At 43.0% G+C, this 11963-nt stretch overlaps 1 pseudogene; it reads left to right on the top strand.

The window, feature by feature from the left end:
- Positions 1–5568: 5568 nt before the first annotated feature.
- Positions 5569–6463, top strand: LOC107035087 (olfactory receptor 4C11-like; annotated as a pseudogene).
- Positions 6464–11963: the final 5500 nt, after the last annotated feature.

Below are 11963 nucleotides of genomic sequence, written 5' to 3'. Positions count from 1 at the left end.
ATCCCTGGCTTGTGGCCACGTCACACTGGCCTTGTAGGCCAGCATCTTCCCACCTCTCTCTGATCCATCTTCAGGTGGCCTGCTCCCCTGTGTGTGTCCCAGCCCCTCTGCTCCCTCTCAGAAGGACACCTGTGACGGCGTTTAGGGCCCACAGTCAATCCAGGGTAGTCTCCCATCTCGAGATCCTTCCCTTAATCACAAGTACTGTTTAAGGAAACACTTATGAGCTCGGCACTAGGACCTGGACATCTCTGAGGCCTCTATTCATTCCGCTACAGCGGACTTCTCAACGCTCCCCAGAGGCAGCTCCTTCTGAGGAGAGGGCAGGGTGTTGGGGCACACAAGGCGGAGCACGGCTGCTGCAGCCAGAATTTGGGTTTTGGGGGAGAATGCAGAGGTGACGACTGTGTCCCAGGCCACCAGATGTGACTGCTGGCTGGCTGGTGAGGACCACCCTGGGGTGGAGTGGGCCTGGCACCTCGGTTCACACTTGCGGGCTGTGCGCCAACCAAGAAGCACTTGCCTGAGGCTGGTCGGGGTCAGCATGGTCCCTGGCTCCAAGGGCCCTCCATCCTGAGTGCCAGCAGAGCCTTGGTGAGGCGTGAACGTCCAGTAAGCCGTGGCTCTTATCAGTCTCCTGACTCTGCTCTGTCCCTGCCCAGCCCTTCCTGCCCAGGACTGTCTGGTTCACCTCCGTCTTCCTCAGGGGCTGCCCAAGACCCCTGGAATCCCTCCTGTCCTCCGATCTGCCTCTGGGGTGGGGGACATGCCCTCTGCCTGGGACAGTCTCCTGAAGACCTCCGAGTGGCTGCCCTGTTGCTTTGAGTCTCAGCTTGGGGGTCACCAGCTCAGAGAGACCCTCCCAGGCTCTAAATTGCAGCGGCCACCCAGTCACTGTCCGTCCCGTCCCCAGACCTGGCTTGTCCCCCAGGCTTTTGGTTGGTTCCTCTGGCACGTACGCCCCAGAGAGGGGACCACCGCTGGCTTGTCACCACCACAGCCCAGGATACAGTGATGTTTGCTGACCCAGTCAATGGATGGATATTTTCCAGACGTTGGTTCAATGAGAAAATGCCGCAAATAACAGAAAACAACACCCAACAGCAAAAGCAAACCGGCGAGCGGGACGAATCCAGCCAGACCGTTCCAGCGACGCTGGGACACGGTCCGCCCCTCCCCCCGGGCCCAGGCCCTGGCTGGGTTCAGGTTGTTACAAGACTAGGAGTTCGGGCGGAGCTTTTGTCCGGCGAGTGCATCTACTGGGCTCCCGCTGTTGCCCGGCTGCCCTGTGAACAGAGCAGTAAGTGCTGGCTCCAGGGACTCTCTGGGCTGGGGGACCCTGGCGAGGCCCTCAGCCCATCCTCAGGGTCCACGAGGTCTTTCTGGGAGAGGAAACGAGGCCGGACATCCTTCTGTCACGTCCAGGAGCCAAGCACAGCCTAGGGCTCAGCGATTACTTTTGAGTCAAATCAAACAGAATATTCAGGTGAGATCTCGCCACACAGAACTCCAGGGAGTGTTTGAATCCCAAACCCTCTTCCCCCGACAGCCAGCGTGTTTGCAGGGAGGAGTGTGTGGGGCCTGAACCACTGGTGTGGCCGACTCGAGGGGCGGCCACAGACCAGCAGTGCTTTCCCACTCACACATTTTTTCCAGGTGGGGGCAGAGAAGGGAGGACATCAGGATGTGTCCCCTGTAGCCCTGGGCTCAGGGCAGGGGCTTCGGACCCTCCGACCCACCTCTGCGGAGCAGCACTGCTGTGACGGGTTTTACAAGCTGGGGTTCCACAGAAGGCTTAGTTTGACAAAAGGGCTCTGCTACTCAGAATGTTGGAACACCATGAAGGGAGTCCTACCCCGCGATTCATGCGTGAGGCTCAGAGAGGGACATCATCTGCCCCGGGCCAGACAGTCTGCACGGGTCCCCTGGCCCCTGGGCTCCCCCCAAACAAAGGCTCCCTGAAGCTGGGCTCTTAGCTTCTGCAAACCCATGGGGTGGCCTGGTACGGAGCAGCCCAGCACCCGTCCCATCAGCCTGCACTTGGCCTGGGACCCAGACGGAAGTCCCTGCCGAGAGCCAAAACCAGGAGGTTCTGTGCTCCAAGGTTCCTACTTGCAACTCACGTGAAAGACAAGCCCCAGAAATGCTTTGAGAGCATCTAGGCATGTGAACTAGCCACTGAGGTCGCGGGTCGGGGCGGGCGGCACAAGGCAGCTTTGTTGCTGGGTGCAGGCTGGCTCACCTGGGGTGACAGGGGTGATCCACCTGCTGTTTCCCGGGAGGCCTGGTGCTCTGTTGCCATGTGGAGGGGGGAGGTCCAGACAGAGCCAGGCAAGTCGGCGAGTCCACCTGTGCCCCATGGGGGAGCCTCGTGGTTGGTGGATCTCAGGAGGGCAATGGTGCAGCCCACCAGTCAACATCACCGTGACCCCAGTCCTCTTGGTTGGACCCTGCTGGGTGAGATAGGCTTGGTCCTGCCTGATTGAGCTGCCCAGAGAGGAGACCAGACCAAGATCCAGGGCCCAGAGAGAAGGTCCTGGGGGAGGCAGGGCAGTGGGACTCAGAGGGCCAACCCCAGATTTCTGAGGCTGAATTCAACTTTTGAGATCTGACTGGCAGAGATGGGGAGGGGCTTCCAGAGCCAAGGCCAAGGGCCGGAAAGCTCAGGGAGCTCACAGCTCAAGGAGAGCAGACAAGAACAGACATTCTTGCTTCTTGCTTTGTTACTGATACCAGGGGAAGGATTTCGGTCTTCTACCGTTGAGTGTTGTGTTAGCCTTGGCTGTTCCATAGAAGCCTGGTGAGGGCCAGGTGGACAACGTTATCTTCTACAGCTGCTTGTGGATGTTTTTGTTATGAAAGAGTATTGCATTTTGTCAGACACTTTTCTGCATAAATTATAATCATATGGGTTTTTTCCCCTTCATTCTGTTAATATGGTTTATTACATTAATTGATTTGCATGTGTTGAACCATCTTGCATTCCTGGGATAAATCCCACTTGGTCATGATGTTATCACATTAGGTGCGAGGCCCTGTTCTCAGGGCCCTGGCCGGACTGAAGCCCCTCTGGCTTCGTCAGGGAGTTCTCTCCTACTTCCAGTTCACACTGGAAGGGTCCCCTTCAATTATTAAACTTGAATAAGAAATATGAAAAAGAAAAATCCAAAGCAAATTAATATAAACATATTTTTATTTTTAAATCCACTTCTTAAGGTATAATTTACATACAGTAGAATGCACCATTTTAAAACGTACAGTAGATCACTTTTGACAGAGGTACACACTCATATAAATGCCACCACATGGTAGGAGGTTGCTAACTTTATTCTTCTACTCAAAGGACCAGATTTTGGCTTTTTTGTGTATTCTCTTCATATTTATATTCTATTTTTTTACCTTCTGTTCTTTATTATTTGGCATCATTATGTGGTTCCTTCTGAAGTTGTAAGTATGGTTCATATATTTCTATAATTATTTATTTATTAATTCAACAAATTTTTATCAACCACTTAAAATATGCCTGATGCTATCCTAGGCCCTGGAGATTTAATGGGATTTTTTTGAAGACACAAATCCCTGTGTCTTTATAAATTGTCTTCTAGTGCCTACACCAGAAAACAGAATGAGTAACCCAGCTGTGCGCCATGTTAGAGAATGGCAAGTGCTAAGGGTAAAAGTTAAGCAGAGATGGAGGAGTAGGGGTCACAGAATGCTGGTGGGTGGGAGCTGCAATTCTGGGAAGTCAGAAAAGTCATTTCTGAGAAGACACATTTCAATAATTAGCAGAAGTAAGTGAGGAGGTGGCCATGCCTATTTAAGGAGGAAGAACAGTTAAGACACAGAAAACAACCTTCCAAAGGTTCTCAGGCAGGAGGATGCCTGATGTCCGGTAGAAAGTTACAGGAACAATGGTGTAAGTGTCACAAACAATTGTTAGAGCCGAACCCTATAGAATGAGATGACACGAGTGGAGATGTGGTGAAGGAAGCCATTTGGTGGGATTGTTGCTGAACTTCAGCCTCTGAGCCCCCATTCGCAAATTGAAACTCGGAGACAGAGTTTGGATAAAGCTGGCAAAACAGCTTTATTTCCATACCAGGCAAAGGAGGTGACAGTCAGCTGGTGCCTTTAAGACTGTGAGCCCAACGTGGAGAAGGTGGCTGAGGGCTTTGTGGTGAAAGGCCAAGGAGCAATGCGCCTGGTAAGAGTCAGGGCAAACCCGGAGCTGTGTTTTCTTCTTTGATGCAATCATGCGGGTGTCAGGGGAAATCTGGTGATTTAATTTATTTTGTTTTTAATTTTATTTAATAATTTGTCCCTGATTTCTGATACCCATTTTGATGATAAATCAGTTCTGGCCTTACTGAATCTGTGTTGTATATTTTCTGGATCAAGAGTCAAAAGCATAAAGTCACTCCAAGTAACTTATGAAATTTTGATTTGTTATTTATACTTGCTAAATAGGTAATTTCATTATGGATGCTCTTTAACTACATGGAAAAGGCTTTAAAATTAAAAAGGAAAATCAGAAAATATAATAATATTATAGGATGATTGAAATTATATAGATATGTTTGTATATAAGCAGAGAATAAAGTAAAACAATGAGAACTATTTGTAGGTTGAAATTCTGAAATATGCTTTTAAAATATGTTTCAGAGAGAAAAACTGGAAGAACACAAACTTCTGAAGCCAGTGGTAGGAGAATTGGCTATGAGAGAGGACATGACAGAAGTTATAGAAATGCAAGAAGTAGCACAACAGGCTAGATCGATAGGAGGTGAAGCTTCATACCATGCACCTTTTATAAGTAACGGGTTTTTTCAAACACAGAGCGGTTTTCCTCAACATTGCTGCCTCAGTGATTTACCCAAATAGCTTACGTGCCCTAACTGGCAATGGAGGTAAAATTACAGCCACAATAAGCCTAAAGATGGAAAAAATATTTTTTTCTTAAGGCATAATCCAACTAAGATACTGAGGAAGTCAGGAATCATGACTGCAAACTGGTGTCCAAGTCAAGAAATGTATTTGCTTAGGAGAGAATCTCCAAAAGTGTCATTTCTAAATTATATAGAGATATTATTTTTCAATAATTGAGATGCGTATACATTATATGCACATATATATCCTATACACATGTATATGCTTACTAAAATATCTATTAGAATCTCTAACTGTCATATGAGGAAAGAGCTTCAAGACATTAAAGTGACCTGATCAAGATTGTAAAGCCAAGTCATTAGTTCTCAGACCTTTGCAGAGGGAACAATCACTTGTGGGCTTTTTTTTTTTTTTTGCCAAAAAATATCTTGGTCCACATAGGAAGACCTTGAATCAATGCACATGGTTAAAGCATAAATGTCAACATTAAAAAAAAAATGTTTCCCATGTTAGTGTAATTATGAAAACTTTGAGAAACAGAGTTACAGTGTTGATGGAATTAGAAATATGAAAGTTGTAATTCAGAGTCCAAATACACTGTTGTTGCAAGTCACCATATCCCCAGTTTTCTTTGCAGATGAATCATTTCTCAGCCATGTCTGCCTTATATTCAGTGTAACCATGGAGATGAACAGCCGTGTGAATGAGTTCATTCTATATGAGTTAACACGAGATATATTAAGGGAGAAAGTAGTATTCGTGATCTTGCTTGTATACCTCACAACTCTGTTGGTGAGCTTCCTAATTGTGATGACCATAAGACATAGCCAGACACTTGGGAGCCCCACGTACTTCCTCCTTCTCTGTTTATTCTTTGCTGATTCTTGTTTGTCAACAACCACTGCTCCTAGATTGATTGTAGATTCTATACCTGAAAAGAAATTCATCTCCTACAATGAATGCATGACCCAGATCTTCGCAAGTCACGTGTTTGGGTGCATGGAGATCTTGGTGCTCACTCTTATGTCCTTTGATCACTATGTGGTCATTTTAAGCCCCTGAGATACACAACCATCATGATCCAATGCGTCTGTGCTGTATTGGGTGGGGTCTTGTATCCATTCTTCAACACAGATCCTCTTGGCTCTGAAATTACCCTTCTGTGGGCCCAGTGTTATCAGTCACTATTTCTGTGATATGCAGCCTTTGTTGAAACTTGCCTGCACCAACACTTATGTCATCAATCTACTCATTGTGTTTAACAGCGGGGCCATGTGCATGGTGAGTTTCACAGTGCTGCTTATCTCCTATGTTTTCATCTTACTTCTCTGAGTAATCAGACTGCAGAAGGAAGAAGGAAAGCCCTCTCCACCTGCACCTCCCACAGTATTGTTATCATCTTGTGCTTTGAACCGTGTGTATTCACATGCACTCGACCTCTATCTGTATTTCCAATGGACAAGATAGTGGCTGTGTTTACACTATTGGGACACCCTAACTCAACCGTCTGATTTATACTCTGAGGAAAGCAGAAGTCAAAACTTCAGTGAGAAAGTTATGGTGCAACAAACTCTGACTTGAGATGGCAAAGAGCAGAAGAAGCCAATTGCTAATTCTGTCACAGTTTAAATAAAATGGATTGATAGAAAAGACAAAATGTTCTCACTCCGATGTGGACAATGGAATCCTCTTCCAGTGGGAGCTTCGGGGGAGCAGGCAGACTGAGCGCAGAGCAAAGCCAGCGTGACAGACCGTTAAGCGCAGTCATGTTTGTGAAAGCACAACCCTTTCCTGCGCGTCTGCGGTTTGCGTCGATAGCGCTGCTCTTTTGAAGCTTGCGAGCCAGATCCTGTTGTCTCCATAGTTTGCGTTTTTGATTTTTGTATTAATTTGCTTTGGATTTTTCTTTTTCATATTTCTTATTCAAGTTTAATAATTGAAGGGGAAGAGCATGAATTGCTTCAGGTAACATAGATATCCTCTCCTTAAAAACCACACTTTCAATAAATCAAAAAGTAGCAAAAGATAGTTTTGTTGGCAGGTGGACAGCCATAAAAGAGGTCGTGTAATTTTATTTTGTTTCATTTTAAGTAAACAAAGAGAAGGTTTGGAAAAAAAAAAGAGAGAGTAAAGATTTGGGGACTTAAAGACAGGAAAGCAGCACTTGACAAGATATATTCATTAGATCAGATCGTCGCCTCGGAGGTTTATCATTTTCATCCGTTGTTTCCAGACCTTCCTGGACCATCCTACCTCTTTGATTAAGGGGTACATCACAGTAGAGGAAGCTATTTCCGTTTATAAATCCTTAAGTTTTACTTTCACCTGTTCAAATTTTAACCACTTCAAATACATTTGGAAATATATTTGGTGCCAAAAGCCTTCCAATTTTTTTTCTCTGGATAAATAAACATCTGCATCTCTCTCTTATGCTCCTATATTACTATGTGGATTTTCATATACACATAATTAATTGAATAAGGCAATCCTGGATTATATATTATTCCTGCTCTGTAATCTGATCATTTAAACAAGCTTTCGCTTGTGTTATTTCATTTGACCTGCACATTTAATTTTTTTGCAAGGTAAGTGTGGCCATTTGCTTTGTCCTTTTCTAAGTACAAAGTCTGATTTGTGCTGCAGGAGTTTTACCTAAGACAGGTGAGAACTAGAAAAGGATGTGACTAGATAGCCTTCCTCTCTAGCATTCATGCTACATGTCATGTAAAATATTAAATACAAATCATCACATAGATTGCATCTTAGAAAAGAAATCCTGAGCCTTCAAAAAAGGATGATAATTGATACCTTAAATTTCTGTCCTGACTTCAAAATCAAGTTCTTTAAACTGCATGTTGGGGCCAATATCAAAGCAGAAAATAAATGCCTAAATAAATCATACTGAAGAGGAAGAAAGAAACAAAGATTAGATAAAGTCAGAACAAGAGAGAGGAGAGTGAGCAGACACGAAGGAAAGAAGAGCCAGCGGACAGGATACAGAAAGATATAGTGAGGGGAGGTGAGCAAAAAATGGAAGAGCCAGTAGTTTGACCCAAGATTTCATCACAAAGTTCAGCTTCTTTCTCCCTGACCCACCACACCATCACTTTCCCCAAAACCAAGCCAGGAATGTGGTCATAAGAGAAAGGTTGTCAAAAGTCCTGAAAACCCAAGTGTGTAGAAAGTACAGTACTATCATGGACTTTGTCCCAGAAACATCACCACTGACTTAGAACTTCATATGGGAGGATTCCCAGGATAGAAACTTCTGCCACACTGGCCTCAATGCCATGGTGCAATCATTGCCTTGCCTTTGAGCAGAGATGCTTGGGAAACAGTGTACTTTTACACGGAGGTCGGGGGTCTTAGGAACGCTGGACCACCATGACCCTTCACTGGTGACAATACTGCCCAGGAGCTCCTCTGTTTGTCAGAAGACACCCTGAGCAAAGATTCTAAGGCAGAAATCTTGAGAAGACAATTGGAAGAATTTCAGACAGATTGAATCACTCACTTCTTTTCTGAGGACCAAATAGATGACTTCCAATCAAGTGTATTTTTCATATCTTCAACTTTAATTGACTTACATGGTGAATTATATGAAGTCTGAATGAAATACACAAACTACACTTCACTGAGATTTATCAGTGCCTTCTACCACAAGAGGTTATGGGACGTACGGAGTTTTGGGGAAAGAAACTCTGCACGTGGCCATACTTCTCAGGTGTCTCCCCAGAAGCCCTGGGTCAGAGAACAACAGTGTCTGTACTGGAGTAGACAGAAGGGTCATGTAAAATGGAGCGAATTTCTTAATTTGGTTCTTGCATACTTTATGGAGAAAACTATTTCTGTGTTCTGAGAAAAAAATGTTTATCAAGCCATCTCTCTTCCCACAATACCTGTTTTTGGAAAATCATGAGTTTAAGTGTTTTCTTTTTGCTACATTGGACATTAATTGTAACTCCCACAAAGGTTTACATTTCCTAAGACAGGGCTTCAGCCTCAGGAGCTCCAAGTAAACTATTTCTCCCAGCCCAGTCCCAAAGGATATTCCATGAGCTACCTAGCTCAGACAGTCCAAGCGCAAAAGCAAACTTTGGGTCAATTAGCTAAACTCCAACCCCTATGACTTGATATGAGGAAAATGCTCCCTTCTCTGTAGGATTTCCTTAAGCCCATCTCTTCTAGAGGCATGGAAGCCTTTGAAGCCACTTAAAGACTCAGATAAATGAAATGTGTGGTAGACCTGAGTCCTGGCCTCACCACTGCTATGTGAATTTAAGCCAGTTTCTCAACCTCTTGAATTTCCTATTTTCTGTTTGTAAGAAACATATAGTAATAATCAATATTTATTTTATATTATTAATATTCCATTTTTACATTTTTTATCTATGTTTTTAAAGCAATGTAGAGAGTAAGACAAGAAGGAAGGAAAATGAATGGAATTCTTGAATACTTTGTCTTACGTATTTTTCTTTTTTTTAAGAGTATTCTATTTTATTTTATTTTACTATTTTCCCTTAATTCAGAGGATTGAACCCAGGACCTCATGCACGCCGAGCACACACTCTACCGCTGGGTTATGTCCTGCCCCACTGACCCACCCCTGCTTTTTCTTTTTCTTTTTTTCTTTTTTTTTTAAAGATATGTCCTTCCACTTGCAGGAAAAAGAATTAGATCTTTGCTTTTGGATGGTTACAAGCTATTCAAGGTGAGAGAGATTACATTACAAAAGTGCTTTCTTACCCAGGAAACCATGTTACAACCCAGCACTCTGGTCTAAGAACTGCCTGCAAGGTGTGACATGGCCTTCAATGACGGTGAAGTGAGAGGTCCAGGGTATGTTTAGGTGGAAGGGGAGAGCTGGGGACAGACACTGAGGTTGGAGTATGCCATGGATGGATTGCACCATGCTCTGCACAGTTGCTGCAGGGCTAGTGGCAGCTAGCAAGCCCAGGTGTCTCAGAGAAACATTGTAGAGAAAGTAACATTCCAATGCCTGGCCTTTATTTGTTGCAAATGTATGGGAAGAATCTGAGGAAGGGTTTTTGGTGTGTCACTTAACGTATTTGAGTCTCAGCTTCCCCATCAATTAAATGCGAATATGAAGACTTAGTTTTAAAAACTTTTTATAAATACTAAAATGTATAACATATGAAAAGAAAGAATGCCTAACTCAGAAATAGTACAGAAAAAATATTTATGTATTTTTATCAGTTCTCCTTAAAGATTGCAAATAGAGAAAGTGAAATAAATCACCCATGCCACACAGTAAATCAGCAACAGAACTGAGCCTGGAATCCAATTATTCTAACAAGTCTTATGAATCTAAATCTTGTTAATTTTAATATGACATACACAGTGATTTTATAAAATTTCCCAGCTGGATGAGTAAGAACAGCCCTGGGAAGGGCTCCTGCATTACACTCCCCAGGCCCAGAGCCCTGAATGAACACCCGCCTTTGAGGGGATGGCTAAGCTGTTCAGTTCTGGGGGCAGAAAATGTTTCAAAGGGCAGTTTCAAAGGAGAGCACTGAGCTGGACAAAGGCAAGAAGGTGAGTCAGTGGTCTCTGGAAGTTCCTTCAATCTGAGTGAATTGACTCTGAGGGCATTAAAATTCATTGCAGACTGAATGATTAGATTATCCAACTGGCATCCTGGTTCTGTTATATCAAGACCAGAACTTCATTGAATGCAGTTGATAATGGTTATTCCATCACAGAAACTGTGAAAATAGGGATAAATCACCACTGAGGTTTCTACTATCTTCAGTTTGTCCACCCCTGCCTCACATGTAGTCTCGGGATAAATTAGGGCCCTAATTTAAACTCTGTTCAATGGAATTTGTAGCTTACTAAGGTGAGGTTTCCAATGAATAATACAGACCCTCTGGCCAGATTAAACCCACTCTAACATCCAAACTTGAGGTAGTAGACAATGTTATTGAAATAAGAAATATTTTCAGAATTAAAGTCAAATCACTAAAAGCAAAATTTAATTTTGTAGGAGACAAAATTGAGAATAAAATGAGAAAAATAGTAGATAGACAAAAAGTGCCTTTATTTTCTATTAGAACTTTTAGACCTTATATTCAGATTTAGATCTGGGGAAATTAACTAGAATACAGAGTTATTTTAAATACTCTGGTCTGTGTTATATCATAGCATGATTTATAGTTTCATCAATATCAAAATGCTAATAGAAGCAATAACTATATCACTTTGCCAAATTGAAATATTAGTGTGTTAATGTTAAAGATAGGCTTACATTTAAATATGGGAAGATATCTCACTTATTCATTTTTTCAACAGATAATTACTGAGCTCCTATATCAGGCTGTTCTAGACACTAATTACTAATTTTACATCAATCAACAAATGAAAAAAAAATAATTCCTTGCTTCATAGCTTACATTACATGACAGAAGGCAGACAAAAATAATAATAATAATAAGTAAACAAAGTACATGGTATATTAGAAAGTGATGAGGTCTCTCAAAAAATACAAGTAGTTAGAGAGGGGGCTCATAAAATCCAAGGGGCAAGTTGCTATCTTTAAACACTTGAAATAGAGACGTGATACAAGAACACCTACAGCTGAGGTTCTGTGAATGCTCTAATCTCTTCCACTCCTGAGTCGTGATTTTTTTTTCATCAGTCACTGAAATCCGCATCCTAAATATACAGGTTTTTCCATGTGAAATAGTTTGAGTAAGTTCCCATTTCTAATCTCTAAGGTAGTTTTGTCTTCCCTGCACAAAGGTTTTCCAAAGCATCTACTGAGTGGCAAGAAGTCTGGGAGACAATTTCTCATTTCATTCTTTTTTGACATTTCAATTCCAAGTAAGCATAGAATTCAACTCTTTTCAATTTACATTTGAGGATGCTGAGCTGCCAGATCAGAGTTCATAAGTAATCTAAGGGGGAAAACATTATTTCCTGACCCTTATGTTAGTGCTTTTTACATTACATTGCTTTACCACCTGCCAAACAAGACTCACCCACATAGAGTGTTTATCTAATAAGAAAACTTGAATTTTCAATCTTGACTTTAAATTTTTTCAAAGATCAACATT

This window comes from Vicugna pacos, chromosome 22 (genome assembly GCF_048564905.1).
Source record: "Vicugna pacos chromosome 22, VicPac4, whole genome shotgun sequence".
Lineage (NCBI taxonomy): Eukaryota > Metazoa > Chordata > Mammalia > Artiodactyla > Camelidae > Vicugna > Vicugna pacos.
The sequence above is the reverse complement of the archived record's forward strand: the minus strand, read 5'-3'. Positions and strand labels throughout refer to the sequence as shown.